The sequence below is a fragment of the Ovis aries genome, chromosome 2, assembly GCF_016772045.2.
Source record: "Ovis aries strain OAR_USU_Benz2616 breed Rambouillet chromosome 2, ARS-UI_Ramb_v3.0, whole genome shotgun sequence".
NCBI lineage: Eukaryota > Metazoa > Chordata > Mammalia > Artiodactyla > Bovidae > Ovis > Ovis aries.
This window is the reverse complement of record NC_056055.1, coordinates 176,161,199-176,180,648: the sequence shown is the minus strand read 5'-3', so window position 1 is coordinate 176,180,648 and position 19,450 is coordinate 176,161,199. Positions and strand designations below refer to the sequence as shown.

The following is a 19,450-nucleotide window of genomic DNA, read 5'->3' as shown; positions in this document are numbered from 1 at the left end:
AATTTAACAACTGGGAATAGAGGGCTAGGAACCATCTTAAACTTTGAAAGTGAAACTGTAACCATCTGAACTGTTCTCATAATAAGGTATTTACTGATACACACACCATTGCTAGCACAGTTGGAAAAAAATCTCTTGCCCTCCAGAGCTTAAAATCCAGTGTGGACCTCAATAAAACTGTTTAGGAAAACAAGAATAAATTATCTTAAACAAGAGATGTCTACAAAAGTAGGTGCCACAATTATAATTAAGACATATTTCATCCATACTCAAAAACCAATCTACCTTTTGGGGGGCAAGTCGATTGGGTAGCATTTTTGTCTGATTCTGTGATCTGTTCTGTGCCAAAACCATGTACAGCTTCCAAGACAGTTCTCAATTTGACTTAATAAGGCAAGGTTCCAGGCAAAAGCCGTATTAAACAAGCACATGCCCACTCGCTAATAAAGAATGAAACCCAACCCTGAGGGTCAGCAAGGCTGTGAAGTGGATTGTTCCAGGCACAGGTGTTACAAGCACTCACTCAAGGAATAAGGAAGGCGTGGATACAGAGCATGGAAGTCAACATCCCTTTGGACTCCCACTCAACTCAGCACATGTCCCTTCTCTGAGAGCTGCTCTATGCTTATTCACATGGACCCCAGGCAGCCATACTGGGCTTTGTACTCCTGCCCTCAGCTACAGGGTGGGGGCGGGGGGACATCCAACTCAGGGCAACCCAAACATGTTTCATTTTCTATGTATAAGGAATTCCTCTGTGTAGCAGAAACAGAATCTAAGAATTTTATTGTTATAAAGGATGTAGCTGATAAATACACTAAGAACTCATTTCTCCCAACTCTGACCAAGTTCCTGGTAGACCTAATCTAGTATGTCAATATACCAATCTTCTTTGCCTAGCAACAATTTGATGGATTTTTGAATGCTGCTGTTGTCGTTCAGTCACTAAGTCACGTCCAGCTCTTCACAACCCCAGGGACTAGCCCGCCAGGCTTCTCTGTCCATGGAATTTCCCAGGCAAGAATACTAGAGTAGGTTGCATTTCCTTTCCCAGGGGATCTTCCCAACCGAGGGACTGAATGAGTCTCCTGCATTGGCAGGCAGATTCTTTACCACTGAGCCACCAGGAAAGCCCCTTTGAATGTTATAGGCAACCAACTACTGACTTGATTTTTATAGATAATTGGGACACGTGATTGGCAAGTGTTCTAGTAAAGTTTCCAACTAAAAATTAAACGAATAATTGAGACTGGGATTCTAGTTGGTCAATGTACCCTGTTGGAATTGAAACTTGGAAACATCAGAGCTAGGGTTGGCCATGGTTTGTTACACAGATTGAGGAGCAGAGAGACAGGCATGGGGTATAAACACAGCTCCTCTGTCCGTGGAATTTTCTAGGCAAGAATGCTGGAGTGGGTTGCCATTCCCTTACTGTCTGAGATACCAGGGTAGATTAAATAGAGTGGGTATTTTACCTAATATGGGGTCAAGGAATTGGCAGGTTTAGATCAGGAGGCTCATGGCAACAGTTGCTATGGAACCTGGTTAATTCCAGAGATTTTTGTCCTGTGACCTTGCTATAGGTCTCCACACCTGTGACATTGACATAGGGCTCCACAAGTGACAGATTTCAAAGTTGACACCCACTTGATTTTATTAAGAAACACAAGGAACCTTGTCTCAGGGACTCTAGAATCCAGCAAAGGATACAGCCACTGAAGGGGATTTCCCTGACTCCATGGCAGTCAAGGCCCATGATATCATGTACTTTCAGAACTATGCTATAAAATTCTGCTTGTGTGGCTTAAGCCTGCCCAGTGGATGAATCACTGTTAGGACAAGTGAAATCTTCATGTTGTTCTACACCCCCCATGCATCAAGGAAAATGGGAGCAGGAGGGCTCCAGGACCACCTAGAGTCCTGAAGAGAAGGAAGGCATTCCCATGTCCCATTTACTTCTAAATTGGTTCCATCTAATCTTCTAGATGAGAAAGGCTGAAGATTGTGTGGGGAACTGAGGGTGCACTGAAGGGCCCTCCACTTGGCCACAGCTCTGGCAGCTGTCCTGTGGGAGCAATCCCCAAGCTTCTGCGACGACAGAACAGCAAATAGTCATTAGCACAGGACCCACTGGAAGAGATCAGTCAGCTTTTTAGGAGTTTCTGAAGAGTAAATGACTTTTGGTGGGGGCGGGAGTGTGGGGAGCCATAACTGGACAAGACATACTCTAGTTCTGGGATAAGAAGGGCCTCAAAGGTGGGACTAGTTTAGACAGCCCCTGCTCCCACAGAAAGAGAGCCACCTGTGGGGTTTTCATCATGGCATTTTCAACCTCCCTCACACTCGGAACGAGTTCCATTTGAAGAAGTCCTGGGCCAGAACGACCCACCGAGGCAGAGATTACAGGAAGGCCCTGCAGCCCACGTGCACCTGGGTGAGGGGAGCTGTGAAGCCAGCAAAGATCCATCAAAAGTCCAGTGGTGCCTTTCACGCAAGTGCTAGACTCAACGCTGGACAACAAAGAGGAAAAGGCCCTTTTGACCTCAGGCCATTACGCTGCAAGCTGTCAAGGTCCAACCCATTGCAAGGGCAAAGCTCTCCTAGGAAGGCTGTTCCTGGTTGATGCAGAAGTCCAGCTGAAGGTAATGAAGCCTCTGTGGCTCTCAGCACGTGGTGTGACGCTGTTTAACACTGCAGCTGTTCCTGAATAGAGCACCTGAAACTGAGCAGGACCCTGCATACAAAACCCTTTCTGCGTCACTCATTCTCTTGTTTGCAGGAAACAGGCTTCATTCAGCCTCCAAGGCCTTCCCCGAGTTCCAAACAGCAGATTCTAATAAGGGAAGGGAGGGGATGTAGAGACAAGGGAGGAGCAGCCAAGAAACAAAAGTTCAGGCTTTACAACAGGATCCTGGTTTCCTCTCAAGGGATATATACAGAGCAGTATCTTAGTGACTCCATGGACTGTAGCCCTTCCAGGCTCCTCTGTTCATGGGATTTCCCAGGCAAGAATACTGGAGCGGGTTGCCATTTCCTATTCCAGGGATCTGTTAGCAGTTTTGTATATACTGAAACTCCCATGAGGTGGGAGAAGTTAACTGTATGCTATCCATAAGCACTCACAGCCCAGACCAGTAAGGACCAGAAGGTTGATGATGCTCCCTATTACCTCACCACCAACCAATCACAGAAAGTCCATGAGCTGATCACGCCTTCCTCTTTGAACCACTGCAATAAAACTCCTCACTACCCACTCCAGGTTGGAATTGACAGTTTTGAGTGCATTAGCTGGCTGTATCCCCCTTCACCTGGCAAAGCAATAAAGCTATTCTTTGCTACTTCACCCCAAACCTGTCTCCACATTTCAGTATGATACAAAAATGTACAGACAATGAATCTTGGCTACACATTCCAACTGTCAGCAGCCTCCAGATTCATCTGGATACCACTGGTACCAGTGGGGAAACTGGGGGAATTTTCAGCAATGTTTCTGGTCCTCACATTCAGAGACTGTCTCTAACATTCATCACTGAACCATGCACTCAGGGAAGCAGTACTACCTACAGGCCACTGAGTCTCATTCCCTAAGGAGCTGAGACCTAGACTACTCCCCACCTCTCACTTCCCCGTGATGAGAGTGAAAACAGGCTGCCATCTGATTAGGCTGACCTTACACACCCAGAAACGCACACATAGCAATGGGGCTCCTCTCACTTTCCCTGCTTTCTTGTTTTTGTTTTTGTTTTTTTTAATATATTAAGACTCAGAGTCCTTAGGATGTTCCTAAGTCAAATGAAGATCTGCAGCTTGGGGCCTGCCTAGCAGCCATTCCCCATTTGGGTAGAAGGGCCCTCAGACTCCTCTGGGAAACAGGAGGTCACCTACCCTCAGACTATGGGGTTTGGGTGGGATGTCACCATGACCCCCACTCTAGCCTACCCCCTGTCCCATGGCCAAAGTCAATGATTTAAAGATGGCACAATTCAATTTGAGCCAGTGAGAACCTGTCCTGAGATTCTGCTGAAAATACTGGGAAGAGGATGTCTCTATCTAAGAGGGGACACAGAGCTGGCAGCATGAAAACAGGAGCTGCCAGTAGCAATTTTGCACTCAATGATGAAGGCCAGCTTAGAATGAGGCCAATACAGAGGAAAGCGGATATGAAGATAACGAACCAAAGCCACTTCAGCCAGTCTGAGTTGAGTGTGTATCACTGGATATAATACATCTTGACCCAAATCATCCCTTTCCAAAAATCTCTTTTAATGCCTAAGAAATGGACAAACACTTTCTACCAAAAGGTTCATAGCAGGTTTACATGATTTATAATAAAAAAACACTGGACACAATTTAAATATCCAGCAGTAGGGTAATGATTAAAGAATGATCCATCTAAAGAATAAGCTATATATATATAGCTGTTCAAAAATGCTTAGGAAGTGTGCTGCTGGCTAATGCTTATTTTAGCATACAAGAAAGAACAATAATATTGATAATAAATAGCTGGTGTACTGGTGTCATGGGAAAGGAATGGGTCCAAGTCAGGAGCAGTTCTGGCTGAAAAGTGAAAGTGTTAGTCACTCAGTCATGGCCAACTCTTTGCAACCCCATGGACTGTAACCCACCACGCTCCTCTGTCCATGGAATTCTCCAGGCAAGAATACTAGAGTGGGTTGCCCTTCCCTTCTCCAGGGGATGTCCCCAACCCAGGAATCAAATCCATGTCTCCCGCATTGTAGGCAGATTCTTTACCGTCCAAGCCACTAAGGAAGCCCCCTGGCTGGTACAGATGCAAACTGAATGGAGAGGTCAGAAGGGGCTTCACTGAGAAGGTGAGATTTGAACAAAGATCTGGAGGAGGTGAGGGAGTGAGTCACACAGTCATCTAGATGAAGAAACGTCCAGATAACGGGAAGAGTCAGTGCAAAGGCCCTGAGGTGGAGTACCTGGAACGTATGAGGCCATTTGGTCTGAGACAAAAGGGAGTAAGAGGGGAGCTATGTGAGATAATAGATCTCCTTACTGTTTGAGAATAGGTAAGCAACAAAATGATATATGTGATACTGTCCATTTATACACTGAAATGCACTAAAAACAACTTTTAGTTAAAAAATCCATCAAACGATAACAGCAGTTAATCTTTGGTGGGTGGGAATATTTGAGTAGATTTCTTTCTACTTCTTTGTACTGCCTATATTTTCCACAACCAGCCTACACGTCCATTCAAATTAGAAAAAGAAATACATTTTATTTGAGGGAAAAGTCACCCAACTCATAACAATGCAGCAGAAATCATATTTATGACGCACACCAGGGAGCAGGCGGCATTGTGAGCTCATGAGCACACATGAGCTTCTGGTTAAGAGGAACACGAGCTACCGGACACATCTTCATTATGTCTCTGTTTCTGAAACCCATTTCCCCAAGGCTACATCACCTAATTGAAAAGCCTGGAAACGCCTCCAAAGAGTTCTCAGAAGCACAGTGGGGGCAGACAGGCCAGGGACACAAGCAGAATGTCACCTCCCCCCTAAGGGCCCTCCAGCCTCCCTAGTTTTTGTGGGTCCTACACTCTTCTTTCATTGACATGTGAAGGGGGTAAGAAGAGCTACACTCCCAGAAGCACACGTGCAACAGAAGTCCTAAATAAATATTTATACAGGTCTAGTTAAAGACCAGACCTTCTTTAAATAAATCCCACTCAGGCCAGAAATCACTTCAGCTGGAAACTCCAATTCAAACAGAAGGACAGCTGGAAAATGGATCAGACCCAGGCAACCCATTGTCAGGGGCCAACCGCATGCAAATCACGCAGCTGAGTAAGCAGCAGGAGCAGTGGGCTCCCGGAGAGGCTTCGGGAGGAGCAGACAAAGTGCCTTGGAAATGCAGAGAGGTGAGAGAGCCAGCGAGGCAGCTGAGGGTCAAGGCCTGGAGCCCCTCAAGGATGAAACAAAGAAGGCCATTTCAACTGCAGGCAAAATTTAACCAACAATGAGGACCCATCTGTCATTCTCACCAAAGCCAGGCAATAATTGTCTTGAGTCTTAGCACTCTTTTAGTAATACCCCAGGCCCCATAACACCTCTGGGTTGCTAAATTATGTACCCAGTAAAGCTCCATTAATAAATCAATCCCACTTTAATTAGACCACCTCTGTCACTCAGATGCCTAGCAACCACCTCACCCACAGCCATGGAACTAACTCGACTTGTGAACCATCCAGTTTCATCATACTGGCTGCAATCTAGGCAGCAGGAGGAGACAAAATTGACTGATGTTCTGACTCACTTAAACAGAACCTCCGACAGCTTGCAGACGCTCCCTCCCACTCAAACAAGAATATAACGTACTACCAAAAACGAGTGACAGGATGTTGAATTCAGTCATCACTGACGGCAAAGAGGGAACGCAGTTAGAAAAACAAATCAACAACACTGTTGAACCTGTTCAGCTACTCCTCTTCAGTGGCAGCACAGTAACAACCTTGTACTTTGTCTAGACCAGCATCTGCAAGAGGGCCACCTGAGGATGAAATTTAGAAGTTTTTGTTTAACCCATATAGTATGATTCAAGTATCAGAAATATGAAAATTTTTAATTGAGAGACTTCACAAATTAGGAAAAGAAAAGGGAGAGAGGGAGGAAAGGAAGGAAGGAATGGAAAAAACCACCTGAATTTTTGGCTTGTCTCAAAAACCTGAGATCTGCTGGTGCTGAGCAGTCCCTTTCAGCAGAGCCAGTGCTGCGTTCAGACAGGACGTGTTCTTGGGCAGCTCTCTTTCCTGCAGCATCGGACCTGGCTGGCCTCGCTCAACTGGCCGCTTTGGGTATGTAGCTGACCAGGCAGGCTTGGTGGTGTAGCCCTGAGCAGCTTAAGGGAAGCGATAGCAGTATCATCCCCATGCCTGCAATACCCAGCAAAATGCCTGCTAAATATTCACGTGGGCTTCACAAACACTAGCGTCTGACATCTCCAGTGTCAGGTGTGGCTCTTGGCAAATTACAGAGAGCTGTATCATGGGTCAGTTCCCAAAGCCTACACCATTCTTTGAGAGCTTCATCTTCCCTGGAATCTGAGAAGCTTTCATTAGCCCCGTCAGGCCATGGGCACTGACCACCCACCATCCAGGGCTCTGCCTATCTGCAGAGAGTCCTTGCCAAGACCTCAGGAATGACTATGAAGGTTTCTCTTTCTTCCATGTGACCAAGAGACAGAAAGCAGCCATCAAGTTCCTTCCCCCATCCCATCACACAATAACCTGTGTGACCACAGCAAGAATGTGTATGAAGACGTTAGAAATCACTGCTCTTGAGCAGTGCTCTGGGGCAGGGAATGTCATTTGATGGTGACCTGGGCAGCTTTGCTGTAAACGATGCACTTGCATTCAGGTTTATAACAGGAGGAAAATCCCAAAGTGTCTTGCCTGGACTTCCCACATCCTCCTAACTGTCCCCCTGCCTGCACCTCTGCCCCAGCCCATTCTCAACATGCAGCCAGAGGGGTTCTACCTGCCCCATGCCCAGGAAAGGCCTAGGTCCTTTTGATGGATGAGGCCCCAGGCGCTGACCTCCTCCCCTTATAGCTGCACCTGCTCACTGACCTCCCCTGAGCCAGGCACACTCCTGAAAGCCTGGGTTCTAGCTAGTACTTCCACCCAGAGCATTCTTACCCCAGAATCCAACTGGTCCAGTCCCTCATTGCCTTCAGGTCTCTGCTCAAAGCTCAGTTTGTAGGCCTGTCCTGACTTCCCTACTTAATACTGCAACCTTCCCTTTACCAGGCTCTAGGGTTCCTTTATCCAGAACACATACATCTACCACACCATCCCATTTACTAATCTACAAATATTGTATACCATTTGCCCCATTCACCCACTAGAATGTAAGCACCACAAACGCTGAAGGCTTTTCATTTTTATTCCTTGATGTCTCTCACATACCCAAATCACTGCCTGAACACATGAAAACACTCAGGTTGATAGGTTGATTGAAATAATACCTTCCCCTTACCTCCAACTTGCAGTGAATAGAGTCTTTAGGGAAACAGCAGACAGGACTAGGATTCCACATGCAGAGAGGCCTCGATGGGTGACCAAGCAGCCATTCCCTTAGCAAACAGGAGTGGCAGCCTGCACTTTGCAGGGTGTCACAGAGAAAGCAGCCTCTGTAAGGCCCATTCCCTGAAAGAGAATTTGGAGCATCTGGAAAGAGCAAAACTCTAGGACTATGGGAAGGGCCAGAATAGTCTTGAACTCAGAAAGTTAAGAGCCAGACAGAATAAGGAGTACACATATATTCAAAAGCAGTCAGAATGAAAACAACCCAGGGAGAGTCTCCACCCTGCACCAGGGCATCTCACTCCTTCCAACACACAGCAGATGGTCATTCTCTCGGCTTCAGTGAATGTAACATGAAAGGCACTCAACCCCATCCCAGAGCGGGAATCAGTCTTCCTAGAATGTGAATGGGACAACTGCCACTTAATAGGGAGAAATAGCTTTTGAGAGGCTCTCAGGGGTTCTAGGCACAAGAAGCACTAGCTCAGGGATGAAAAGCCCAGAGCCCAGTTTTTCAAGCTAGAGTTTCTTCAGCAGCACATTTTCACTTTCCTTCTTCTACAAACCAGGAATAAATAGGCAGAAGAGCTATTGGAAACACAATTACCCACCTCTGATGATCACTTACAGACTGTTGTCAGTGGAGTAACCCGTCAACCCTCACTGGTTGCTACGTTCATTCCAAAGTTCTCACTTGCCAGAACTAAGGGGAGGAGCTGGGTTCTTGGGGGAACATCATCTGCACGTTTCTAACAATCCTCCTTACATATGATTTTACTCCCGCCCCCCTGTGCTTTGGTTATTGGGATGCCAGCACAGCTCTATTGCCTGTGGGCAACAGGCCTGGCCAGGGGTCCTCAGATGATACTTAGACCCTAACCTGCAACCCTCTCCAGAACAACCAGAGCAGCCTGAGCTCCTTAATCTTCCTTCATTCAATAAACAAATACTTATTGAGCATATACTATGTGCCATTCACTGCTGTGATGAGCTGGGGATACAGCCATGACTTGCCCAGTGATTTGATAAAACGTGCCTCTAAAAGTCCTAACTATCCCTTCATGACAGAATGCTGCTACTTTTGCCTCATAAATAAAGCATTCACTGAACAGAAAACAGAGGTGGGAGAGTTTCATAAAACAGAACCCTGACAGTTTGTTGTCTCTAGACTACTGTTTGAGTGTCTACTCTGCTCAGTCATGACTGACTCTGCAATCCCATGGACCATAGCCTGCCAGGCTCCTCAGTCCATGGGATTCTCCAGGCAAGCATACTGGTGTGGGTTGCCGTTCCTACTCCAGGGGATCTTCCCTACCCAGGAATCGAACCTGTGTCTCTTGAATCTCCTGCACTGGCAGGTGGATTCTTTACCACTAGCACCACCTGGGAAGCCCCTGTTTGAGTTTGGTTGCTAGAAATTTGAAGCTTGAATGCTCATTCTCAAATCCTTATTTCTTAGCTGGCTTAGCATCTCTCCTCTGGCACCCAAAGCCCCTGTCCCTGCTGCCCTCATCTTTCACCATGCAGAAGAGATCCTGGTGTCTTCTCCAACCAGCCTGTGAAAACCTGAAGTCAGGCTCATTTCATAGTATTCAACTTTCTATCCCCAGGGTCTGTGAAAGCACCAGCCCATAGTGGCTGCATAATAAATGCTTACTGAGCAATAAATGCTTGCAAAATCCCTAAACCTAATAATAATATCTGGTTTTTAATTTAACATGCAAGGATTAATCAAAAGCTAATGCCATGGGCAATGAGAGTTGGCAAGGGGATAGATCCTGCCACCCCAGTCCAGCCTTGTCAGATGACTTAAGATGCCCCTTAGTCCAGCACCTATGACACCATACCACACACTGGACTTCTTTGGTAAAAACAACTGCTAATGGAACTTTTTTAAAAAACAACATATTGTGGGGAAGAAGAATACACTGAATAAGACTTTAAAGACTTGGCTTTAAAAGAAAATTGTGCTGAAAAATATGTGCTTAATTGAGCTGAATCAAAGTCATTAGAAAACCATTAACACTATCACTCAGAGAATAAAAGTTAAACAAGGTAGAAAAAGCACTTTTCTCCTCTCCTTCCCTACCACTGTCCTCTATAAAACCCACCAAAGCAACACGAAGCAAAGAAAACTAGAGAAAGAATATAATAACCAGAGACACTAAGAAATGACCAACCCAAACCCCAAATTTAAAGAGTAAATTTAATGCATCTGAACCAGAGATCAAATTGCCAACAACCGCTGGATCATGGAAAAAGCAAGAGAGTTCCAGAAAAACATCTATTTCTGCTTTATTGACTATGCCAAAGCCTTTGACTGTGTGGATCACAATAAACGGGAAAATTCTGAGAGAGATGGGAATACAGACCACCTGACCTGCCTCTTGAGAAATCTGTATGCAGGTCAGGAAGCAACAGTTAGAACTGGACATGGAACAACAGACTGGTTCCAAATAGGAAAAGGAGTACGTCAAGGCTATATATTGTCACCCTGCTTATTTAACTTATATGCAGAGTACATCATGAGAAATGCTGGACTGGAAGAAACACAAGCTGGAATCAAGATTGCCGGGAGAAATATCAATAACCTCAGATATGCAGATGACACCACCCTTATGGCAGAAAGCAAAGAGGAACTCAAAAGCCTCTTGATGAAAGTGAAAGAGGAGAGTGAAAACGTTGGCTTAAAGCTCAACATTCAGAAAACGAAGATCATGGCATCTGGTCCCATCACTTCATGAGAAATAGATGGGGAAACAGTAGAGACAGTGTAAGACTTTATTTTGGGGGCTCCAAAATCACTACAGATGGTGACTGCAGCCAGGAGGTTAAAAGACGCTTACTCCTTGGAAGAAAAGTTATGAGCAACCTAGATAGCATATTCAAAAGCAGAGACATTACTTTGCCGACTAAGGTCCGTCTAGTCAAGGCTATGGTTTTTCCAGTAGTCATGTATGGATGTGAGAGTTGGACTGTGAAGAAGGCTGAGCACCGAAGAATTGATGCTTTTGAACTGTGGTGTTGGAGAAGACTCTTTAGAGTCCCTTGGACTGCAAGGAGATCCAACCGGGCCATTCTGAAGGAGATCAACCCTGGGACTTCTTTGGAAGGAATGATGCTAAAGCTGAAGCTCCAGTAGTTTGGCCACCTCATGCGAAGAGTTGACTCATTGGAAAAGACTTTGATGCTGGGAGGGATTGGGGGCAGAAGGAGAAGGGGACGACAGAGGATGAGATGGCTGGATGGCATCACGGACTCGCTGGATGGCATCACAGACTCAATGGACGTGAGTCTGAGTGAACTCCGGGAGTTGGTGAAGGACAGGGAGGCCTGGCGTGCTGCGATTCATGGGGTCGCAAAGAGTCGGACACGACTGAGCAACTGAACTGAACTGAACTGAACTGATCAAATACATTAAACCTTACATTATAGGAATATAGAAGGAATGTGCTGAGAGCTGATAATATACCTCAATCAAATCTTATGCAGAGCTCAGAATTTTCCTCAGTTCAATAGTACAATCATCAGGATACAACTGATGACCCCTTACAAGCAACAGCAAGTTTTGGAGTGAGTCCTAGCATCCATGCCTGATCCCTTTTCCCACATTTCACACACCAGAGAGCAAAGAAGGTGAAACCAAAGGAACAGTTGCTTAGAAAGCACTGGTACAAGATTCAGGCAATTGGGAAATCAATGGCATCTTCAGGGAAAGGAGCAGAGGTTCCACTATCAGCCATGCAGTCTTCTCTTGCTCACAAGGCAGGAAGATGCGCCCTATAACTGAGACTGGATGGAAAATGTACAGAGAAAAGGTACTCAAAGCTGCATGCAGCTCTGCAAACATCCCCAGATATTAGGACAGGGATGTATGGCAAACTGGCAGACAGAACCAGAGAACCAAAGGGAAATGAGAAGTTAATTTAGCAAGGCCATTAGACATTAAGTCAATGTACAAATACCAGTTATTTCTATACCAGATAGTAAGAAGATACAATTTTTAAAGATACAGCATTAAAATCAAATATCTAGAGGGGAAACTTATAAAAAATGCATAAGAGCTCTACCAAGAAAAATAATAAGACATTGCTGAGAGAAATTAGAGTAAGCACGCCATGAAGAGACAAACCATGTTCGTGGATTAGAAGAGTTACTGTTAGCAATCAAAATTCTAGCAGTTTTTTAATGAGAATTGATAAACTGATTCTAAAGTTTAAACAGAAAGCAAAGAGTCATGAGTAGTCAGATAGTACTGAACAACACAGAAGACAGTCACTGCTGCTGCTGCTGCTAAGTCGCTTCAGTCGTGTCCGACTCTGTGCGACCCCATAGACGGTAGCCCACCAGGCTCCCCTGTCCCTGAGGTTCTCCAGGCAAGAACACTGGAATGGGTTGCCATTTCCTTCTCCAATGCATGAAAGTGAGAAGTGAAAGTGAAGTCCCTCAGTCGTGTCCGACTCTTAGCGACCCCATGGACTGCAGCCCACCAGGCTCCTCTGTCCATGGGATTTTCCAGGCAAGAGTACTGGAGTGGGGTGCCATTGCCTTCTCCGAAGACAGTCACTACCAGATATCAAAATTTATTTCAAAGCTATAGTAATTAAGACAGAATAGTACTGACACATGGATAAACAAAAAGATCACAGAATGAAAAGATCCACACATATAGGGTGACAATAAAGGTATCCTAAGGTACAGTGGAGGAAAGAAAGGTCTTTTCAATAAATGGTACTGAGCCATTGACCCTACCTCACACCATACACAAAACACAATTGTAGACGAGCTATAGATATGAATATGCTAAATAAATGATAACATAGGAGATATCTGAAACATAATATGGGAGGATATTTTCATAATCTTGTGGGCAATAAACAATTTCTTAAATAGGACATAAATATACTCATCATAAAGGGAAAGATCATTAGATTAAACTACATGAAAAGACCCTATTAAATGAGCAAAACAGCCACAGGGTAGAAGATATTTATAACACTGATAACTACTAGCAGACTTGAATCCAGAATATGTTAAGTCTAACAAATGAATAAGAAAGAGAAAAACAACCCACTAGGAAAATGGGCAAAAGACTTAAGCAAACTCCTCATGAAAGATGATGGATATGTGACCAATAAACATTCGAAAATATGCTCAACTTTGTTAGTCATCCAGGAAAATAAAACCCACAGAGAGATACCACGACAAAAGAAAAAAAAGGCTGACCATTCTAATGTTAGTAAGGAGATGATATAGCTGGAACTCTAAAAACTGCTGTAGAAATGTAAATTGGCACACTTCAGAAAACTGGTTGCCAGTATCTATAAAAGCTAGTCGTGCTCTATGGCCCAGTCATTCTACTCCCCTGTACCCAAGAGAAATGCACACATATGGATACCAAAAGATGCTTACCAAATGTTGACAGTAGCAGTGTTCCCAATTGTCAAAACTGTAAACAACCCAAATATTCAACAGTAGAGTGGATAAGTGGCTGGTGCTGTATATTCACCCAATGGAACACCACACAACAGTGACAATAAACAAATTACAGCTACTCACAATTACATGTATGAGTCTCAACAAATAACGGTGAGATGGAAAAGAACATAAACAAAAAGCCTTCACTGGACAGATAATCTACTTATGATTCTGTTTGCATAACTTTGAAGACAGACAAAGCAATGTACGGTGGTAGAATTCAGGACAGTGGATACCTCTGGGGCAGGAGCAATGACTGGGAGAGGGCAGGAGAAGGGATTCTCAGGTGAAAAGATGAGTGAGTGTGAGTGGTGGTTACACAGATGTGTTCATTTCATGAAAATTTAAAATGTATAATTTTGATCAGGACACTCTAATGTATATCTATTATACTTCAATTTTTCACAAGAATACTTATAAATCAGCATTTTTTTAAAGTCCAAGGAATAGATAAAGAAGACGTGGTGCATTTATAATGGAATATTACCCAGCCATAAAAAAGACTAAAACAATGCCATCTGCAGCAATATGGATGGACTTAGAGAGTGTCAGACTAAGTGAAGTAAGTCTGACAGAGAAAGACAAATATCTTATGACATTGCTTATATGTAGAATGTTAAAAAAAAAAAATCACGGTACAAATCAACCTATTTCCAAAACAGAAATTGAGTCACAGATGTAGAAAACAAACTTATGGCCACTGAAGGGGAAAAGGCGAGATACAACGGGAGATTGTGATCGACATATACATACTACTATATATAAAATAGATAACTAATGAGCACCTACTGTATAGCATAGGAAATTCCACTCAATACTCTGTAATGACCTATATGGAAATAGAATCTAAAAGAGTATGTATATGTATAACTGGTTCTATTTGCTGTACAGCAAAAACTAAAATAACACAACATTATAAAGCATCTATATTCTCCAATAAAAATTATTTTTTAAAAAGTTTAAGTGAAGAAAGGACATGAACAAGCAGCTTCAGAAAAATGAATCTAAAACAGCCAATAAACATAAGACAAAAATATTGAATACAAGAACACATCAGTTCTATTTCACCTATTAGAAGGGCAAAAATAAAAGGATGTTTTAAAAGCTGAGTGTTGGTGAGGGCATAGGATACAAATCCTCTCATTCAATACCATGGGAAAATCTCTTCAATGGGAAACCTTGGAAATGTTTAGCAAAATGTAAGCTGCACATACATTGAACCGAGCAGTTATACGGTGAGAAATATACGCTATACTTGAACTGCCACAGTTTCTGAAAGAATAAATACAAGAGTATTTATTACAGATGTAAAACAGCAAAACATTAACCATTTAGGTATCCATTTCGAAGGGAGTGATTTAATAAATTATCACACATTCATTCTATGAGATGTTTTCATTAAGCTCTCTGAAAAAAGTTTGTAATGCTGCAAAATGTAGTGAGTCAGTAACACAAAGTAATAGACTGTATGTACAGAAATAAATGCATGCATACATGGATAAAATTTCAGAGAAGTTACACAACAAACTGTAGATGATGATGACCTCAAGGGTACTGCAAACGTGAAGTTGAAAGGATGCTCTCATTCCACTGTACATCCTTTTGGCTTTTTACTCTCTACTTATACTTAATGTCCCACATGTATTTCCAAGGTTCATTCACCAAAACCAAAGAAAGAAGCATTACCACTTTAGATATGGTCACTGCAGATCAGTTACTACAGTTATGTGCCATCACACACTTAAACTGGATTTGGCCAAAAAGGCTCTGCAGATGGAGATTAGAGTTGCTAGGCTTTGACTTTTGAGACCACCTGGGCCCACTCTCCAGTTAAAAATCATCTGGGAAATTCTCTGGTGGTCCAATGATTATGACTCTGTGCTTTCACTGCCGAGGGCCAGGCTTCCAGCCCTGGTTGAGGAACTATCCTGCAGGCTGCATGGTACAAACAAAAAAACAGAAAAAATAATCACTTAGACCCGCTATTTGTCAACATTCAGAAGTAAATGACAAACCTAGATGGTGTATTAAAAGCAGAGACATCACTTTGCTGACAAAGGTCCATATAGTCAAAGCTATGGTTTTTCCAGCAGTTATGCACGGATGTGAGAGTTGGACCATAAAGAAAGCTGAGCATCAAAGGTGCTTTCGAACTGTGGTGTTCGAGAAGACTCTTCAGAGTCCCTTGGACTGCAAGGAGATCCAACCAGTCAACCCTAAATGAAATCAACCTGAATAATTGGAAGGACTGATGCTGAAGGTAAAGCTCCAATAATTTGGCCACCTGAGGCAAAGAGATGACTCACTGGGAAAGACCCTGATGCTGGGAAAGATTGAGGGCAGGAGCACAGGGTGACAGTGGATGAGATGGTTGGATAGCATCACCAACTCAATGGACGTGAGTTTGAGCAAACTCCAGCAGATAGTGAAGAATAGGTAAGCCTGGCATGCTGCAGCCCATAGGGTCACAAAGAGTTGGACATGACTGAGCAACTGAACAGCAACAATAGCAACAAAGTAAAAATACAGGTCAGAGGTTGCCCAAAATTAATGGCTCCAGGACAGCACCTTTTCTCCATTGCAACAAAGCACTGCCTTCCTAGTTGGGGATGATGGTAATGGAGAACCAAGAAAAGGAGCACCAAATACAAACATCCTCAATCATACAACTGTCCCGGACACTCACTTTGTGTCCTAGACACAAAGGTCAGAGAATATATTCTGCAGTAGCTAAAAAGGTTAGGATTCCGCTTGGCTACACTGCCCCCTCTGTTAAGGGTTGAAAACTTTCAGGGACAAACAAGGTCCTATTGTATAGCACATGGAACTGTATTCAATATCCTGTGACAAACCATAATGGAAAAGAATATGGAAATATCTATAAATATATGTATAACTGAATCACTTTGTTATACAACAGAAATTAAGAAAACATTGTAATCAGCTATACTTCAACAAAAGTTAAATTTTTTAAAATTAAAAAAACTACCAAAAACACATATATTTTCTTATATAAAAGCCACCGTCACATCTGAAGTAGTTAATTGCATGAGCTTAGCATTCTTATTACTCAAAACAGTAAAATGAGATTCAAATAAGATTTATGCTAGAATAAGGCAATTTACTCAACAAACAGTATTCACTTTACTGTATTTGAAACCTTGTGTTAACTGTTATATTTGGGGGTCAGCCAGGTCTATTATGTTTCAGTAAAGTATTGTCAGCTTTCATTAACCTCGAGCATGAATAGTCACAGCCTATAAAAAGGTAGAAACAAGAATAAAGGAAAGAAATCTTAAGTTTGGTTTCCAAGTCAACAAATGCATCAGCTGTACATGTGCCCCATGAGCATTCTAAAGTGGAGAGAGTACAACAGCAAAAAAAAAAAAAAAAAAAAAAAGACATCAGCAGACCCATCGCACGATCAATACAACTTCACAGGAGAAGCCTAGGCTCAGTTCCAAGAACAAACATGGACGATACAAGCCTTGAATGTGAAATATAGACACTCCATGATGTCACTAAGCCAAAGACTCACAGCTACCCTGAGACAAACAGCCTGTGCTGAGCACTGGTTGGATTTTACATGTAGAGAGGTGTGTGTTTGGCATTTTACATGAACCAGGACAATCTCCCAGTGATATTGAGTTATGAATCAAAGACGGATCAGTGCTGATTTCCCCAGAAGAAAGTAAAACTGAGGAATCATGGCTTTTTCTTGATCCTATGACAATATTTCTTCTGATAGGACCAGCTTTATTTCCATTCAGTGCTGATAAATAACTCATAACTATGTATCAGGATAGAGAATGAAATATTTTCAAACTCTTAACCGTGGCTGGCCCATCCACCTCAGGGTTTTTCAAAATGAATTCCTTAGGCTCTCTAGGTTTACAACCTTTAGGGATAATACAGATCTCCCAGCCCACTCCTACCTCATTTCAAGCAGAGCAACTTCCTTTTTGGCTATTAAGAATTAGGGTTCAGGAACCCTCTTGCATTGTTGGTAGGAATGTAAATTGATACAGCCACTATGGAGAATAGTATAGAGATTCCTTAAGAAACTAGAACTAAAACTATCATATGATCCGGCAATCCCACTACCGGGCATTATACCCTAATAAAACCATAACTGAAAAAGATACATGTACCCCAATGCTCATAGCAGCCCTATTTAGAGTAGCTAGTACATCACTTCATGGGAAATAGACGGGGAAACAGTGGAAACAGTGTCAGACTTTATTTTGGGGGGCTCCAAAATCACTGCAGATGGTGACTGCAGCCATGAAATTAAAAGACACTCCTTGGAAGAAAAGTTATGACCAACCTAGATAGCATATTCAAAAGCAGAGACATTACTTTGCTGACTAAGGTCCGTCTAGTCAAGGCTATGGTTTTTCCAGTAGTCATGTATGGATGTGAGAGTTGGACTGTGAAGTAGGCTGAGTGCTGAAGAATTGATGCTTTTGAACTGTGGTGTTGGAGAAGACTCTTGAGAGTCCCTTGGACTGCAAAGAGATCCAACCATTCTGAAGGAGATCAGCCCTGGGATTTCTTTGGAAGGAATGATTCTAAAGCTGAAACTCCAGTACTTTGGCCACCTCATGTGAAGAGTTGACTCATTGGAAAAGACTCTGATGTTGGGAGGGATTGGGGGCAGGAGGAGAAGAGGATGACAGATGAGATGGCTGGATGGGATCACTGACTCGATGACTGTGAGTCTGAGTGAACTTTGAGAGTTGGTGATGGACAGGGAGGCCTGGCGTGCTGCGATTCATGGGGTTGCAAAGAGTCGGACACGACTGAGCGACTGAACTGAACTGAACTGATAGAACCTAGAAAACTGGTACTGATAAAACCTATTTGTTGGGCAGGAATAGAGATGCAGACATAGAGTACAGACTTGTGGACACAATGGGGGAAAGAGAGGATGGGACAAATTGCAAGAGTAGCATTGAAACATACATCTTACCATGTGTAAAATAGATAGCTAATGGGAAGGTGCTGTATAACACAGGGAGCTCAACCTGGTGCTCTGTGACAACCTAGAGGGGTGGGATGGGGTAAAGGGGAGGTTCAAGAGGGAAGGGATATATGTATACCTCTGGCTAATTCATGCTGTTGTACGGCAGAAACCAGCAGAACACTGTAAAGCGATTATCTTCCAATTAAAAATAAATTAAAAAAAGATTTAGGGTTCTGTCAAAATTTAGCTGTAAAGAGTTAATTAATATAAAAAACACTTGAAAATGCATGTAACTGAAGGTTCCCTTTGCATAATAATAAGGGGATGGGACTTCGTAGGTGGGCCTGGTATTCTAGACAATGCCCAGCCCCTGGCCCATATCAAGCCTCTAATACATTCATTACCCATCAGGGAAAATAGTCATATTTTATTCCCATATTCAGTGATGGTCCTTAAAGACGCAACCAACCAAGGGGCCGCATAGACTCAATTTTGTGGACACCATGGAACTGTTATATGGGATCCAGTTACATAAGACAGTTATTTTTGCTCACTCTGCTCCTTGCACAGGTAAAATTAATTTTTTCTTTTGAGGACATCTGCCCTTTCCCATTGAGGGTTATTGCTACTAGAACGGCTCTGACTCTGGGGATAACTCAAGGCCACCATATATTGGAGAGTCGGCTTGAGAAGAGGCTGACACAAAAGAAAGGAGAGAGAAGAGAGGATGAAAGAGGCAGGAGGAGAGAGCGCAACAGAATTCTAACAACATCACGTGAGGGCATGGATCCAGCGAACAGCACTCGGTAATGTGTTCTCAATTACTTTGCTTAAATTAATGAGGGATCTCTCCTGCTTGTAACTGGAACAATCTTGACAGCTACAACACATGAATGCCTTTTTCAATCAGGACACAATAATAAACAAGACTCCCCCACTCGTATTGGCTT

The 19,450-nt window shown here is 43.2% G+C and overlaps 1 protein-coding gene across 1 annotated transcript in view; it reads right to left on the bottom strand.

Moving 5' to 3' along the window:
* The window catches only part of TMEM163 (transmembrane protein 163), a 277,327-nt gene that overhangs the window by 97,222 nt on the left and 160,655 nt on the right, over positions 1-19,450 (bottom strand). The window lies entirely within an intron of this gene.